This window comes from Schistocerca gregaria, chromosome 1 (assembly GCF_023897955.1).
Source record: "Schistocerca gregaria isolate iqSchGreg1 chromosome 1, iqSchGreg1.2, whole genome shotgun sequence".
Classification (NCBI taxonomy): domain Eukaryota; kingdom Metazoa; phylum Arthropoda; class Insecta; order Orthoptera; family Acrididae; genus Schistocerca; species Schistocerca gregaria.
In genome coordinates this window covers 733,641,978-733,659,797 of record NC_064920.1, presented here as the reverse complement: position 1 = coordinate 733,659,797, position 17,820 = coordinate 733,641,978, and positions in this window count along the sequence as shown.

The window sequence follows — 17,820 nt, the reverse complement described above, 5'->3', positions numbered from 1 at the left end:
CAGGAGCAACTTGCAAGTGAGTACCTAACATGGAAATGGTCCAATCCGACGTGTGGGGACCTAACCTAAAAAAATTTTCACGCGGGAAGAATATAAAAAAGGAAATGCACTGTCAAAATTTTAGTTTCTGAGGCCAAGTGCAAGTATTTGTTTTTTAATGTTAAAGTCACTTATTTGTGCCGCACGAAGAAAAGCTTACAACAGCGGTTTGTACAGCACTTCCTGCCCACCGCCCGAACCGGTGAATAACCTGACGCAAGAGGACAAAGCGCGAAGTCCAAAGTGCATACACGTGAATTTGAACTACTTAAATCGTACCACAAATGTCTCACATCATTAATTTTTAATTAATTGTCTTTCATATCAACAGCTAAACTGTTGCAGATGCAACCGTTGCACAAGTGACTAGCAGAGGAAAGAAACCTAGGGCAGTGTATGATGTTGCATTACAGACGGCTTCCATCAGTCGGGACTCTAATTTGTTGACATAAAGTATTTTGTAATAATCCATGTAACATAGTTCTTTCGACAATTTTTGAATAGTGTATATTTTGCTAACAATGAAACAGTTTCCTTATTCATTTCCTTTAGTCGTCACAAAAATGCGAAGCATCTACTGGATGAGGAAAAGAAACACTTTCTCTATATCGTGCACACCTGACAAGAGAAACACTTATGCTTTCAGGCACTTCACAGTAATTGCTAGTGTTTATTTAGATGGAACTGGAATGGTGTGATATACTGTTGTTAGCGTTTCTCTGCATACTGTGCTGCGTACGATGCACACTTGATCAAATTCATGAAATGTGGTGATGCAAAATGATAATGCAGAAATAACTGATGTTTAACAATACTATTCCGCAGATAAATCTGAAATCACAAAGAGCTATCAGATATTAAATCATCCGACATTTTTCTAAAAAATGCTTTGGACTGTCCAAATATTTCTTTATCGAGACGATGAATCACACTGCTGGCTCCGGGAGGAATCTGAATTATATTTCGGCGTTATCCTAAATATAGAGGTGTCGTTTTATTGAGGCCAACAGTCCAACTAAAGTAAAGAATTACTTTCTGTAAATGGTAAGAAGACTTTTCGGATATATTTCAGATTTTGCTACGTCGATTTTAGGACTTTTGCAAAACAATAGTCTTTTTTCTTTATTGTTGGTCCTAATTTGCCTTCATGTTCCTGAACACAGAGACAACGCTGCAGAAACAGTAACCCACTGGTACTTTTCACTGGTATTGTTGTACACAAATGTCTGATAGCATTTATCGACTGAACAAGCGATTCTATTTTTTTGCTCGAAATGATAAAGTGCGGTTTGCACGAAAACTGACTGACTGATTATATATGCAGATTTTAGGCAATAACAAGACGCTTCGTCTTTACGTCAGCTACGAATTTCTCTATAGTATTACCTGTTAATGACATCTTCTCTACATGTTTACTTGAGGTAAATTTCTTAATTTTGCGACTACCTTTCCTGTATTATAATTTCCTGAATCTGTTTAACCAGATCTAAGGAGCTTAAAATCAATAATTTTATACTCACTCGCATATCAGTGGACTCATTCATGTAGGTCTCCCTCGGTAAAGGTGTATTGACTCTCATGAGTAGTTCTAAATCTTTCGAATAGTTTTCTTTCCACACTTTTGAGAGTTTCATTTTGACGCATATTTCGTACTTCATGTAAATCTTTCTTCCATTTATACAACCCATGTTCAGGTGTTACGAAACGAAAACGGCTTTGGCCACTGCTTAAGTTTAAGCGTCTTCCCACTCTTTCGTGTAACGGAAAAATTTGCAGCTTTTTTTTCCTCACTGGGAGCTATTACTGTGCATGTTTCCGTTGGGCTTCGAAGGTACTCCGGTTTTGTTCTGTACCTAAGTCATCATTCGAACCACAATTCATGTTATCATCCGAGGCATTCTCCGTAACGTCTGCTGTTTCCACAATTTCTAACAAAATATCGACATCGTTGGAATGAATGTCCAGTAACAATAAATAACATACACATAGGTCTTCACTAAAAGTAGGTGACTTCGACGGCATACCGGTAGCACATTCTTCATATTTCATCTTTGCAAGGTTGAAAACATTAATTGGATCCCACATTACTCTGAAATGCCGGGAGCTGCGAAAAAGACAGATGCCAGTAGCTAGCATATACCAAGAAATCGCAGAGAAAAGTAATCCAGTTATATCTCGATGTTAGCACTTAGTGATGCCGCAAAGACAACGGCTACTTATTACGAATATCAAACGAGCTGCAAATTCGATGGAATAATAACTGCAAACATATGTGTCACAGAAACTTTCAACGGACTCGGTTTACAAATTACAACTGCTTTGTGCCAATCTGTCTATCTACCGACGTGCCGTCAACCAAGGACGGCGTATTGCGTGTATGCTGTCTGTCACAACTAAGGAAGGAGTGCACAAGTCTTCAGCCGTCTGGTGGACTTCGAAATCAGCTAATTGAAATATTTTTTGTTGTTGTTATTATAAATCTTGCTGTGTGCGTTAGCAGCTAAAACTCTGACACTGCTTTTCTTTCGGCGTATCTCCATGAATAAAAAAATTTCAGAGCAGGTTTCGACATGTCACAATGGACAGTGTCCTTGTAAGTAATGAGGGAGCTCTGTTATATGAATTTCGGGCGTGTATTGTCTGTGAGAACAAAAGCTAGCTGTTGGCTATGAGACGTTGTTTGAATCTGATTATTTTGAAGTAGACAAATAACAACGCCGACAGAACGCGCGTAGCTTCGAGATAACGGCTCTAATTAGCTACAAACCTGAGGCGAAACTGGTAGCCTCCATGCATGGGTGTCCCTGATGCTCTTGAACCTTCAGGGTACTAGCAGTGTAGTTTATATGTATTTGTCCTACAAGTAGGGACTGCCCGAGTCCAATTCGGATGGGATTACCAGAGTACATTGTGACTTCACTTGTAACGATTACAGTCCTTTTAGCTTACTGCAACGAAGAAATCGCGGTCTGTTTCATGCTCTTTAAGGTACCACTCTGAAGACAGAGACAAGAACCGCACGAATTTACACGTATACTGTTTCATTCAGAGCTCCTTCCCATCTGACGCTACCTCCATCGGCGCACCTCTAGTACATTTCTTAGTGTCACTTCGGTCTCTTCCCCTCCTTTTCCCGTTAATTCGCCGAATTTCACCATATCTATGTGATAGAGATAAAGGAAAAACTGGATCTGAAACTCTGATTTGTAATTTTCACTGAACGAAGTTCTTTTCTTAGAGCTGGATGAAAATTTCGATGTCCCGTTACATCCTTTCGATTTCCACCGTATGTTAGATATTGATTCCTGCGAGATTCATTGTTGAATAAAACATACTCGTTGATACTGTGCATCCTTATGTACTTCGGAAGACACTGTAGCCTGAATCATACACGCTCTTTGCTTTAATGTAAAATGTGAACATCTCAGGTATCAGTTTTCTTCCTTTTTCTTCGTCAGTCATCCACACATAACGTAAATTGGGTTAGGACGACATCGTTCTTCGCTTTCCTCATGATATAGACCGTGGTTTCTTCTTTGCAATACCCAAAAAGGACCGTAATCGTGACAACTAAAGACACAGTGTGCTCTAATAATTCCATCCGAATTAGACTCAGGCAGTCTCTACTTGCAGGAAAAATTAACTACCGTGCTAGTCCCCGGAAGAGGTTCAAGAGCATCGGGGACAACCCATTCAAAATGATGGAGGCTACCAGTTTTGCCTCAGGTAAGTACCTAATTAGTGCCGTTATCTCGAAGCTACACGGACTCTGTCGGCGTTGTCATTTGTCTACTTCAAAATAACCAGGTTCAAGCAACGTCTCATAGCCAACAAATGGTTCAAATGACTCTGAGCACTATGGGACTCAACTGCTGTGGTCATCAGTCCGCTAGAACTTAGAACTACTTAAACCTAACTAACCTAAGGACATCACACACATCCATACCCGAGGCAGGATTCGAACCTGCGACCGTGGCGGTCGCGCGGTTCCAGGCTATAGAGTGTAGAACCGCACGGCCACTCCTCATAGCCAACAGCTGGCTTTTGTTCTCACAGACAATACACGCACCAAATTCATGTGAAAGAACTGTCTCATTACTTACAAGGACACTCTCCATTCTGACGTGTCGGAACTTGCCCTGAAATTTCTTTATGCAGGAAGAACACGCCGAAAGAAACGCAGTGTCAGAATTTTATCTGCAAACACATAAAAAGACCGATGCAGAGGCTTGGTGTTGTTTAAGCAGAAACAAAAACTGTATCTCAGAGATTCTCCACTACAAATGCTATTGGGCAAATCCACGACTAACGGAGTGTTGAGATACAAATTATTCCCACTCATTCCCTAACAGTTTCTTTGCCTTTTTTATCGATAATCAGTCCTATGCCAAAGAAATCACAGGCTTCTGTTGAAGTATTTATGTCGCAGCAGGCAAATGCCTAAATTCATAAGAGTTAAGATTTGTGCTGGTCGCCTAAGGATATCATTCTTCAGCACCTTTCATACACAACGTTAGAATCAAATTAATGTGGTACGTGGATGTTAAATAGAGACCATATATTGAAGCTGCACGCGATTTATCGAAAAAAAATTCCAATTTTCAGATGACGTTCACCCGCCCAGTGCAGGTGTTTTAGAGGAAGCGGTATTTCCCTGCCATCAGTTTCTATGAACAGCGCACTCTACAGGTATGTTCCCTGCACAGAATAAGATTTATGGAATTGTGTAAGTTCTCATGTTTCATGTTTCCGATTGTTATTATCTTTGTAATTGTATTCTTTGCTTCTTGATTACGGGATTTTATAGTTTAAAATTTAGCTATATTGAATTTTTGACATGTCACGTTTGATTGTAGTGTATGATTGATATAAGGAGGGTCACCTTAAGGAAAATGTTAAAAAATGAGCTTCATAATCAGACCCTGTTAGGGAAAATAATATTTTCAGTCGTGACATCAGTGGACAAGAGAAGATTCCAAACTAAATGCTGAGCTAAAGAAAGGAACTTTGACACGTAAATGACCAGATTCATAACTGTATGGTCTGTAAAGAATGTACGTTTCTTTGACGCAGTTCCGTCGGTAGCGAGATCGTTAGAGAGACAGAAACGAGAAGAAATCGTCGTTGAAAAAATTATTCCTACTCTGAATGGATCATGCTTTGGATCTACAGCTGGTGAGTTATGTTAGTTGCTGTTGTTGTTGTTGTGGTCTTCAGTTGAAAGACTGGTCTGATGCAGATCTCCACGGTTGTCTGTTCTGCGTAAACCTTTCTCCTCCCTCTCCTCCCCCCCCCCTCCACCCCCTCCCACACACACACCTACACTTTTTCGCTTTACAATTCCATAATGCCTCAAGATGTGTTTCATCAACCGACCTCTTCTTCTTGACAAGCTCTACCACACATTTCTTTTTCTCCAGTTCTATTCAGTACCTCCTCATCAGTTCATTCTACCCATATAATTTCCAACATGTTTTTGTAGCATCACCTTTTGAAAACTTTTGTTCTGTTCTTGTATGAACTGTTTATCGCCCACGTTTCACTTCTCTACAAGGCTTCTGTTCAGATAAATAACTTCAGAAAGGACTTCCTAAGATTTTATTTATGTTCGTTGTAACATTTTTTTCTTTTTCAGAAACGTTTTTTTGTTATTGTCAGTCTATATTTTATATCGTCCCTACTACGCCCATCGTCTGTTATTTTTCTCCTCAAACACTAAAATTTAATGTCTCATTTCCTAATCTACCTTCACTTTGGCTAATATTCGTCTTCCAACCTTTTTTACAAACACTATCCATATCATTCAATCATTCAACTGCTCATTAAAGTTCCTTGCCATCTGTGACACAATTAAAATATCATCGGCAAACCGCTTTTTATTTTTTCCTTAATCTTTAAAATCCTTTCCAAATATCTCCTTGGTTTTCTTCACTGCTTCTTCAATGTAGTGCCTGATTAATATCGGAGAGAGGCTACAGTCCTGTCTCATTTCCTTCTCAACTACCACTTCCCTTTCATACCCTTCAATTCTTTTAAATGAAGTCTTATTCCTGTACAAATTGTAGACAAATTTTGCGCTACCTACGTTTTTCCTCAGTTATCTTTTCAATTTCAAAGGATGTACTCCAGTCAACACTAAAAAATGTATTTTCTAAATTTACAAATACTGTGAACATGGGTTTGTCTCTCTTCAGTCTGTTTCATAAGATTAGTCATAAGGTCAGCATGACCTCGCGTGTCCTTAAATTTCTCCGAAAACAACTCTGATCTTCCCGAAGGTCTTCTTTTACCAGATTTCCATTGTTCTGAAAATAATTCATGTATTACGAATGAAACACTACTGTAATATTGTTCTGTGGAATGTTACATCAGTACAGTATTGGGGTGTATTTCATTCACAAAGTATAAAATATTCTACCAAGAACCGACGGAACAGTCAATCAATGCAGTAGTTCATGCGAGTATTTTGTCACCATCATTTACTGAGCTGATAGTTCCATGAGTTATTCTTCTTGAAGTCTGTGGGTATTTCGGCCCTCTCGAATATCTTACACACAAGTACATAGTTTTGTAATTGTTTGCTCTCCTTCAGACCTTAGTAATTCTGAGGGAATGCGGTCTACCCCAAATAATTACGACTTTCGGTGCTGTGTCGAATTCTTATAGTAGTATCGCATCTTTCATATCTTAATTCACTCACACTGCTCTCTTTATAAAATTTACCTTCGAATTTGTTTCCTGACCGTTTGTGTATATGCCTTCACCTTTCAATCTTTACTTCTCTGCTTTGTATGGACTTGCCTTCTCAGCTCTTATTCATAAATGAGCTTCTCTATCTCCAACGATCTTAATTTCCCATACGCTGAATCTGTCTTTCCCACAGTATGTATCGTTCTACAGCGTTGCGCTTCTCTTCTAGCTAATCCTGTTTTGCCTGTTGTACATCCTGTTTATCTCTCTTTTCACACGTGACTGTTCCTTTTTGCCTACTTAATTTGCTGCATTTCTAAATTTTCTTATTTCACCAGATAGATTCAATATGTCGTCTATTATACAAGAATTTGTTCTATACCTTATCTTTTTGCCTATTTTCTGCCTTCAGTATTTCACGTCTCAAGGCTACCACTTCGTTCTCTGTTATTCCTCACTCCTCTTTCAGTCAATAGTTACTTAATGCTTCCGTTGCTTCTTTCTGAAGTGATCAAGTAAAATCTCTTCGCCAAAAGTAATGTCCCGTCGGGACGGTGGGTGTGTTCTGAGGCACTATTTTCTATACAGTAAAAGTACACAAGTCATCAGACATCGCCGAAGTCCATGGTTCGTGGACGGCAGTGGGAGGGGGCGGAGGGGGGGGGGGGGCGGTTCGAGTAAAGTGGATACGAAGTAGGAGCTAACAACGAAATTCCTGCTTAACCAAAAGATCTTGCTATATGAAAAAAGTAATGTGCAGTATTGTCACACAACATTAATAAAGCATTTGTTTGAAATGCACTACTGAACTAATAGTGTCTGTATTTCAGTGTGTTATGGTCATCTTCTACCTAGATATTTGCGCTTTTTGCTTGTTCGTGGGCGGTAAAATTTATAATATACAGAGACAGTTTTTCATGTTTTTATTTTACTTTTATTGACGTGGGGTGATGCTAACGGTTCGCGCTTCTTTCAAATGAGTAATAAATTCGCCCAGTCGTGTTTCACACAAAGAGAGCAACGAGGCAAGGTACACTGCTATATCATGGCACTTCATTTTCCTTAAAGTGTTGATCCTATATAATTGCGACTGCCGTTAGTAACGAGGAGATACATGTGCAATAGCATTCACTTTCTGACACACTGCATTTGTACTCTCTGACGTCACATTCATTAGTCTATTTACCTCTTTACCGAAAGGGCCACTAGGTTCTCTTTGTGTGGAGTACAGAAAAGCAATGAACAGGTCGAGGAAGAGAGAAGCTGTGGACACTGCTTACTTTCGTAGTAAATCTGGGACATAATAATGCTATCCTTGTGGGAAGCCCTCACCGTATTAAGGGATCTCTTTAACTAGTATACTCAACTCTTTAGCCAGTCTGAACGTGTGTGTACAAAAGGTCTCATGGTAGAAAGTATCATCTGGCTCTCGATTACCAGTAAACAGATTTCCCGAACATAGATTTTTAGAATGAGATGACGCAGGACGTAATATTAAACTTATTGTTCACTTACGGTAGTTGAACAGTGGGCTGTGGAGTATTGTATATCGTTCAGATGAAACTGAAACAAGGGCTGTAACATTATGGGTGTAATGGAAATTCCACTGTTAAATGCAGAGGAGAGAGCGGATAGGTCGAAGGAATACGCTGAGGGTCTCTGTGAGGGGGAGGACTTATCTGATAAGGTGATGATAAAACAAGGAGAAGCAATCGATAGGGAAGAGATGGGCGATCCAGTATTAGAACAGGGTTTAAAATAACTTTGGACGACTTAAGATCAAATAAGGAAGAAGAGATAAGTAACATTCTATCTGGAAAGATCAATGGGGGAAGTAGCAACAAAACCATTATTCACGTTGGTGTGTAGAATTTATAAGAGTGGTGGTATACCGTCAGACTTTTGGAAAACATTATCTACGTCATTCGGAAGGTTGTAGGAGACGACAAGTGTGAGAATTATCGCACAAACGGCTTAACATTTCAGGCATCCAAGTTTGTCACAAGAATATTATTCAGAGGAATTAAGAAGAAAATTGGGGATCTGTTACGTGGCGATCAGATTGGCTCTAGGAAAGGTGAAGTCACCAGAGAGGCAGTTCTGACGTTGCGGTTGATAATGAAAGCAAGACTGAAGAAAAGTCAAAACACGTTCGTTGAATTTGCCGACCTGGTGAAGGAGATCGACAGTGTAAAATTGTGCCAGATGTTCGAAATCCTGAAGAAAGGGGGGACAGGCGATAAGTTACAGAAGAAAATGGGTAACATACAATATGTATAAGAACCTAGAGGGTCCAATAAAAGTGAAACACCACGAACGAAGTGCACAGATTACAAAGGGTGTAAGATAAAGATGTAGTTTTTCGCTCCTGCTGTTCAGTGTATACGTTGAAGAGGAAATGACAGAAACGAAAGAAAGGTAAAGTTGAAACGGCTCTGAGCACTATGGGACTTCGCATCTGAAGTCATCAGTCCACTAGAACTTAGAACTACTTAAACCTAACTAACCTAAGGACATCAAACACATCCATGCCCGAGGTAGGATTCGAACCTGCGACCATAGCAGTCGCGCGGTTCCTTACTGAAGCGCCTAGAACCGCTTGGCCACCGCTGCCGGCAAAGCTTAAGGGGTCAGATTAAAATTTATGGTGAAAGGATATCAGTTTTAAGATTCGCAGACGACATTGCTATCCTCGTTCAAAGTTAAGAAGAATTATAGGATATGTTGAATGGAACGAACAATCTAATGAATACAGAATATGAGCTGAGAATAAATCGAAGAAAGACGAAAGTAATGAGAATTAGCAGAAGAGAGAACAGCGCGAAACTTAACATCATAATTGGTGATCACAAATTAGATGAAGTTAAAGAACTGTGAAACATAGGCAGCAAAATAGCCCATGACAGATGGAGCAAAGAGGATGTAAAACGCATACTAGCGCTGGCAAAAAGAGTGCCTCTGGCAAAGAGAAGTACACGAGTGTCAAACATAATTCGAGGAAGAAATTTCTGAGAATGAACATCTGGAACACAGCATTGCATGGCGCTGAGGAAAAGACTGTGAGGAAACCGGAACAGAAGTGAATTGAAGCGTTTGAGATATAGTGCTACAGAAGAATGTTGAAAATTAGGTGAACTGATAAGGTAAGGAATGAGGATGTTCTCCGCAGAATTGGTGAGGAATGGAATACATGGGAAACAGGACATCAAGAAGAGAAAGGTATATAGGACGTCTGTGAAGACGTCATGGAATAACTTTCATGGTTCTAGAGTTATCTGTAGAGGCTAAAAGCTGAAGAGGAAGATAGGGGTAGGGATACATCCAGCAAATAATTGGGAACCTAGTTTGAAAATGCTACACTGAGATGAAAAAGTTAGCAGAGGAGAGGAATCCGTGGTGGGCCGCATCAAACCAGTCAGAAGGCTGATAAAATAAAAAAAGAACTCCATTTCCTTAACAATCACTCTAGCCGCTTTATTGTCAATATTTTCGAATACATACTCTCCTATTTAGTACTAGATTCGATAAATCTGAAGTCGTATTGAATAGATATTTAATTTGTAAAGGAGCTGTGACATACGTAAAGAGCATCTTGCATTAATGCTTTCCAGCTACGTTTGGTACAACAATATAGGTGTTCCTGTAATAAAAAATATCATTCCTTCCTTTTCTTCTATTCGTTTTACGAGGTCCTACATGAAGAGCAGTTTAAAAGTTTGCACTTGTACTTAAAGGATAGCAATTGTATTATTAGATTTTAGCGCTTTAAAAAATCTTAGAAACCGTCACATGTACTATGAGGCTTCTAACAGCTTGTGGGCGTCACCACACTTGCCACTTGCTACTTGTTTTCTCGACCCGCCAGGCCTCAGCGCTAGGGCCGAATCCCGCAGCGTCGTGGCTGTCCCCTGCCGTATTCATGCTAGCGCCCGTGTGACGGCCGCTTTCTATTCATGAGGCCCAGCGGGCGCCTCCACCGCAAATATTCTCCGACAATAAATTGTCCGTTTGAACAGATTTTCGATAAATTGATATTCAGCCTTCGCGACCCGCACTGCGTCCTCTCGGGCGCCTGGAGTGGCAGCAGCCCGCCACACACCGCACGGTGTGAGCCCTGAGCAGTTGTCTACCAGACATGGCTGGGTACAGACAGCGGTCCACTCACAAGGTCACTTTAACGGGCTTAACGGTGCTTGTCTAAATTAGGAGATATTCGAACTATGTGCTAAACCACCACGTGCCAACTGTCATGCGTTATTTCAACCAGAAGCAGATTGATCTGCCGGCCCTGAGTTACTAGGTAAGTGCACCTTAATACCGAATAGACGTAATTCATAAGATCTAAAAAAACACATTTGACCGTGTAATGATACGTCTAAGCAGCAGCCTCGCTACTGTACTCCATACTGTGTTCCACATAAAACAATTAGTAGTAAAAGTAGGTTCCAGACTTAGATTCAAAGGAAGAATCCTAAGGAAACGAAACCCATCCACAATGGAAATGGCTTACAAGGCATTTGTTCGTGTGATTCTTGAGTATTGTTACTCAATCTGGTATCCTTACCCGGTAAGACTAATAAAAGACACAGAGAAGATCCAACGAAAAATGGTGCGTTTCGTCACGGAAACGTCTTCTCGGTGGAGAGCGTTACAAAGATGCTCAACATATTCCAATGGCAGACGTCACAATAGAGGCTTTGTGCATCACGGAGAGGTTTGCTATTGAAATTTCGAGAGAGCATCATCTGAGAAGAATTGGATAATATATTTCTTCCTCCCACACACTCCTAATGAAAAGACCACCACAAGAAAATTCGAGAAATTAGAGCTAATACGCGGTCTTACCCAGGGCCCTGGGAATCAGTTAGTGGGACCAGAAATACGTTTCACCACTCATTGTTAGCTTGTGGAGTATGATTTAGATGTAGATGTCGTTGCTCATTGCTAGATGGCAAAATTACCATGCAGCGGTTTACACTAATAACTGAATGCTTTAATTGTAGTACTGTGAAGAGAAAACTGTGTTCTCTGCATATGCGGACGTCAGTGGCAGGGATTCGTTAGCTAAAAAAAATATTACTGGCAAGGAGAAAGAAGAGGAGTTATGGAGAGCACCTTCAAATTCAAAACATCCACACAATGGCTACTGCAATCAACAGCTCAAAAATTATACGGAGTTCTTTCTCGCAGAGCAAGATTTCCATATTTGAAGAAGTAGTTAAACAAACAAATTTTCGGGCCAATATTGTTTCTGTGAAAGTCTCCCTTAACGTGAGGTAATCTTTCGTCGCTCTTTATCTACATCTACTTCATGTACTTCATCTGCCACATACATATTTTCATCCGGATACTTTATCGAATACAAGACATTCTTTTGGTGAAACAGTAGTACTAATTTAATAAAAATGTTACCCTGATACTAAGGAATATGAACCGGTTGAAATGATCAGTATGCCTGTGGTTGCTGACAGTTTTGTTGTGAAAAGTGACTGAAATAAGCGCTTGCTGCATGTAGTCACTCGCTACTGTCACACATGAAATAATCTCCGAAGGTGATGTCAAAGAAACCGTATAACTAAGAGGAGTCCATTCAATAAGGCACGACTAGAGAGATCTTGAAACAGCCATTCACAGTTCAAGTGTCAAGATGGCTGGCAAATGGTCGCTGCTAGAAACACAACCCAGCTTCATATACTGTAGAAGGTAATCTTCATGTGCAGATCTGAGCAGTGCGGCGAGCAGCAATGTTGCAATTAAACTTGGTGGTTTCATCATCGACGGGCCATGGCAGCAGCGAGGCTGTGGTACCAAAACGTCGTAGGATGGTTTAAGACGCTGAAAACCCACTAAAAGGTAGAATAGTATACAGAGACAAACAAAGCATCTTTCCCAAAGAAAGTCAAGTAGTGTTTGGTTGTCCGGGACTTTACTTGGTTGGAAGGTTGAGGTTTACGTACCATCGATGGCAAGGCCATCACAGATGTCTTGGAAGGATTTCGAAGGTGAACTTTCCTAAGGAGCCATCCTGATGTTTGCCTAAAGAGATTTAAGTGAACCTGCAACGGAATGATCAAAACGGATTGTGCACCGGCAGCCTCCAGAACACGAGTCCACAGTCTTAGCCTACGGACCACCACTCTCGGTGAATTAACGTTAGAGAAATTTCGAAGCAGAACTCCTTGTTTCATCACACTTTTATTTAGTCAGCAGTGCTGCTTACCTTTATTGTTTTACAGTCAACTTGGAGAAACTCTCCTGCCTCGTGAAGAGGACGCTGCTGCCGCTAGTCCAAGTGGCGAAAAATGTGTCGTATTCAAATGTGTCGATGATGTAGACAAAGAATAGAATGACAGAATTGTGCATACACGTGCACTGGTCAAATACTGCTAAAAAAAGTAACCAATCACAGTTGTTACTGTTGTGGTCTTCAGTCCAAAGACTAGTTTGATGCAGTTCTCCCTACCACTATACCTCGTGCGAGCTTCTTCACCTCCGAGTAACTACTACAACCAACGTTCTTCTGAATCTGTTTAGTGTATTCATCTCTTGGCCTCAATCTGCACTACTTGGCATTGAAATTGCTACACCAAGAAGAAATGAATATGACAAACGGCTGTTCATTTAACAAATATGTTATACTAGAACTGACATGTGATTAGATTGTCATGCAATTTGGGTGCATAGATCCTGAGAAATCATACCGAGAACAACCACCTCTGACCGTAATAGCGCCCTCGATACGCCTTCGCATTGAGTCAAACAGAGCTTGGATGGCGTGTACAGGTACAGCTGCCCATGCAGCTTCAACACGATACCACAGTTCATCAAGAGTAGTGACTGTCGTATTGTGGCGAGCCAGCTGCTCGGCCACCATTGACCAGACGTTTTCAATTGGTGAGATATCTGGAAAATGTGCTGGCCAGGGCAGCAGACGAACATTTTCTGTATCCAGAAATGCCCGTAAGGAACCTGCAACATGCGGTCGTGCATTATCTTGCTGATATGTAGGGTTTCACAGTGATCGAATGAAGGGTAGAGCCACGGATCGTAACTCATCTGAAATTTAACGTCCACTGTTCAAAGTGCCGTCAAGGCGAACAAGAGGCAACCGAGACGTGTAACCAATGGCACCCCGTACCATCATGCTGGGCGATACGTCAGTATGGCGATGACGAATACACGCTTCCAATGTTCGTTCACCGCTATGTCGCAAACACGGATGTGACCATCATGACGCTGTAAAAACATCCTGGATTCATCCGAAAAACTGACGTTTTGCCGCTCGTTCACCTAGGTTCGTCGTTGAGTACACCATCGCCAGCGCTCCTGTCTGTGATGCAGCGTCTAGGATAATCGCAGCCATGGTCTCCGAGTTGATAGTCCATGCTGGTGCAAACGTCGTCGAACTGTTCGTGCAGATGGTTGTTGTCTTGCAAACGTCCACATCTGTGGATCGAGACGTGGATGCACGATCCGCTACAGCCATGCGGGTAAGATGCCTGTCATCTCGACTGCTGGTGGTACGAGGCCGTGGGAATCCAGCACGGCGTTCCGCATTACCCTCCTGAGCCCACCGATTCCATATTCTGCTAACAGTCATTGGATCTCGATCAACGCGAGCAGCAACGTCGTGATACGATAAACCGCATACGCAATAGGCTACAATCCGTTCTTTATCAAACTCTGAAACGTGATGGTACGCAATTCTCCTCCTTACACGCGACATTTCAATAACGTTTCACCAACGCCGGTCAACTGCTGTTTGTGCATGAGAAATCGGTTGGAAACTTTCCTCATGGCAGCACGTTGTAGGTTTCGTAACTGGCGCCAACCTTGTGCGAATACTCTGAAAAGCTAATTATTTGCATATCACAGCATCTTCTTCCTGTCGGTTAAATTTCGCGTCTGTAGCACCTCATCTTCGCGGTGCAGCAATTTTAATGGCCAGTAGCGCACGATATTTACGCTCTATGCTTGTCTCCAGTACTAAACTGGTAATCCCTTGATGCCTCAGAACGTGTCCTACCAACCGATCCCTTCTTCTAGCCTAGTTGTGCCACAAATTCCTCTTCTCTCCAATTCTATTCAGTACCTCCTCACTAGTTTCGTGATCTACCCATCTAATTTTCAGCAATCTTTGTAGCACCACATATCAAAATGTTCTATTCTCTTCTTGTGTAAACTGTTTATCGTCTATGTTTCACTTCCATACATGGCTACACTCCATACAAATACTTTCACAAAAGACTTCCTGACGCTTGAATCCATTCTGCATGTTAACAAAATTTCTCTTCTTCAGAAACGCTTTCCTCTCCATCCCTGGTCTACATTTTATATCCTGTGTACTGTGACCATCGAAACCGGTAACAGCGGATTACAGAATTTTTTTTGTGATGACGACGATCCTTTATAAATAAATTGCCACAATATGATCCCTGACGCATTAACAGAGTTTATGTCTTCAGTTGATACAAGAGGAATAATTATGTACGAGAGTGCGCAGAAAAGTAGTGACTCCGAATTTTTTTATGTTAAACTCTTAAAGCTTTTTAAATATAACAAACATTATCAACATTCTACATCTTTGTTCTTCATGTATACATATTTACAGCCTTTTGCTGCTAGGAACCACCAAACTGTAACGGGTAACATGGCGGTGTGTAATGTAACTATGACGGTGGAAGAAACAGCATGCAATAAGCGAGTTTCGAATTCTAAGGGTTCGTCAACACACGGAGCATCTTCTCCTTTAGCACGATAATGCCAGATAACACACGGGATCTGCGATCTCTGCAGCAATCCGACGTGCCTTGGCTTCACTGCCATCGATCATCCTCCGTACAGTCCCGTCTTGGTTCCATCCGATTTTCATGTTAACTTAAAGAACACGTTCGATGACTGCACTTTGATAGTGATGAAGTGATGTGAGCGGAGGTAATGATGTGGCTCCGTCAAAAAAGTCGAACATTCTACTGTGACGGTATGAACAAACTTATAAGGGATGTCATTGCTAATGTACCAGAGGACTTATCTCTCTTGGATAAAAGTAGGCTACAATTAGAGCACTTTCAGGGACATCTCAATACATTTGTTGACTTTATGATCATTATAGCCTGTCGATCGTTTGCCATCACAGATATTTGTTATCCTATATTCTATAAATATAAATTAAGTACTTGAAAATGGCCTAAGGCAAAAACTATACAATGCTACACAAAATTAAACAAAAAAGCTGGCAGTTTCAGGCAGGATAGACACATTCAAAAAATGTTGAATCATGCTTTATATATGAATGTGTATTTTTTAACATTGTTCATGATATATTCACGTTTATTTACTATAAAAGTTATACTTCTTTTGCATTTCTAAGCCGGCCGCTCTGGCCGAGCGGTTCTAGAAGCTTCAGTGCGGAACTGCGTAGCTGGTACGGTCGCAGGTTCGAGTCCTGCCTCGGGCTTGGATGTGGGTGTTGTCCTTAGTATAGTTGGGTTTGAGTAGTTCTAAGTCTAGGGGACTGATTACCTCAGATGTTAAGTCCCATAGTGCTTACACCCATTTGAACCATTTTCATTTCTAAAAGGTTTGTAGGTTTATTTTTTACAAGGTTGTCGGTTTCAGGAACGAATTCCATCCGATGAATATCCCAAAAATCACCTACTCCAATTTTTGAAAAAAATTTCTTTCGCCTGTGGGGACACATGAACGAAATAACAAATATTGCCATTAAGTATTACATTTGTCTTTGAAATTATGCAATCTAATAAAACATTGACTACATTTTTGATGACATATACGTGATTTCGCTTACCCCTGTTCTTAATATTGCCACAAGGCGAAAGAAGAACCTTTGCTATAGTACGAGTTGACAGTTACTTGCTAACAATTAGTTTAGAATTAATGTTTTAGTATGTTGCGCCCCTACTGTTCAATCTAAACATCAACAGTGAGATTGAAATTCAATGTGAAGATTCGCTGATGACACGGCTACCCTCGGTGAAAATGAAGAAGTATTTACAGCCCAGTCGACAACAAGGTAAATTAGAGACAGAGCAGAATTCGGATTAGGAAAGAATGGAGAAGGAAAAAGCCTATGCCCTTTCGAAGGAACCATCTTGGTATTTGCTTTAGACGATTTAAGGAAATCAAGGTAAACCTAAATCAGGACAAGGGATTGAACCGTCGTTCTCCAGAATGCGATTGCAGTGTGTTAACCACTGCACTACTCCGCTCGGTGTAATAAGGAGTGACAGATATGAGAAGAGCGAGACACTTAACTTCGAATAGAAGATCTCGAAGTAGGCAAAGTTAAGGAATGCAGCTATCTAGCTAGCAAAATCATCCACGATGAACGGAGTCAGGAGGACATAACAAGCAGAGTAGCACTGGCAAAAACTGCATTCCTGTCCAAGAGAAGTGCACTAGTACCAAACACAGGGCTTAATTGTAGGAAGAAATTTCTGAGAACGTACGTTTGGAGCACAGCATTGTATGTCCTTTGGTGATACCGGAACAGGAGAGAATAGAAGCATTTCGGATGTGGTGCTACAGATGAATGTTGAAAATTAGGTGGACTGAGAAGATAAGGAAAGGAATATGTGTAAAACACTGATAAGTACAAGGGACAGGATGGTAGGACGGCTGTTGTAACATTCCCGTATAAAATACAAAAATTATAATTTTAAAAAAATATATTAACTAACGAAAACGGGTAAATTTTGACGTAAGCAGCACTATTCTGTCGCCCAGTGAAATCAATCTGAAGAATTCTTACCTAATTATGGTGTCGCCTGATAACGCTATCTTCTCGTAAATGGCACAGCTTAGTGCAATGCTGGCCTATCTACTAATACTGGACAACATTTCTCGTAGATCTGAATTATTAGAAAAACTGACTTTGCTTATTGACACAGCAGCACAGCTGGTCTCTGATTACTAAAGAACACATGACTATGATCTGCGAAAGTTTCTGAAATATTTAAATTTAAATAAACGACTAGATCGGGACTGGTAATGACTTAAAGCAAAATGATTCCTTCCGTTTTTGTAGATTGGTAAAAATTATATTCTGAAAATCCTTTACATTATTGATAA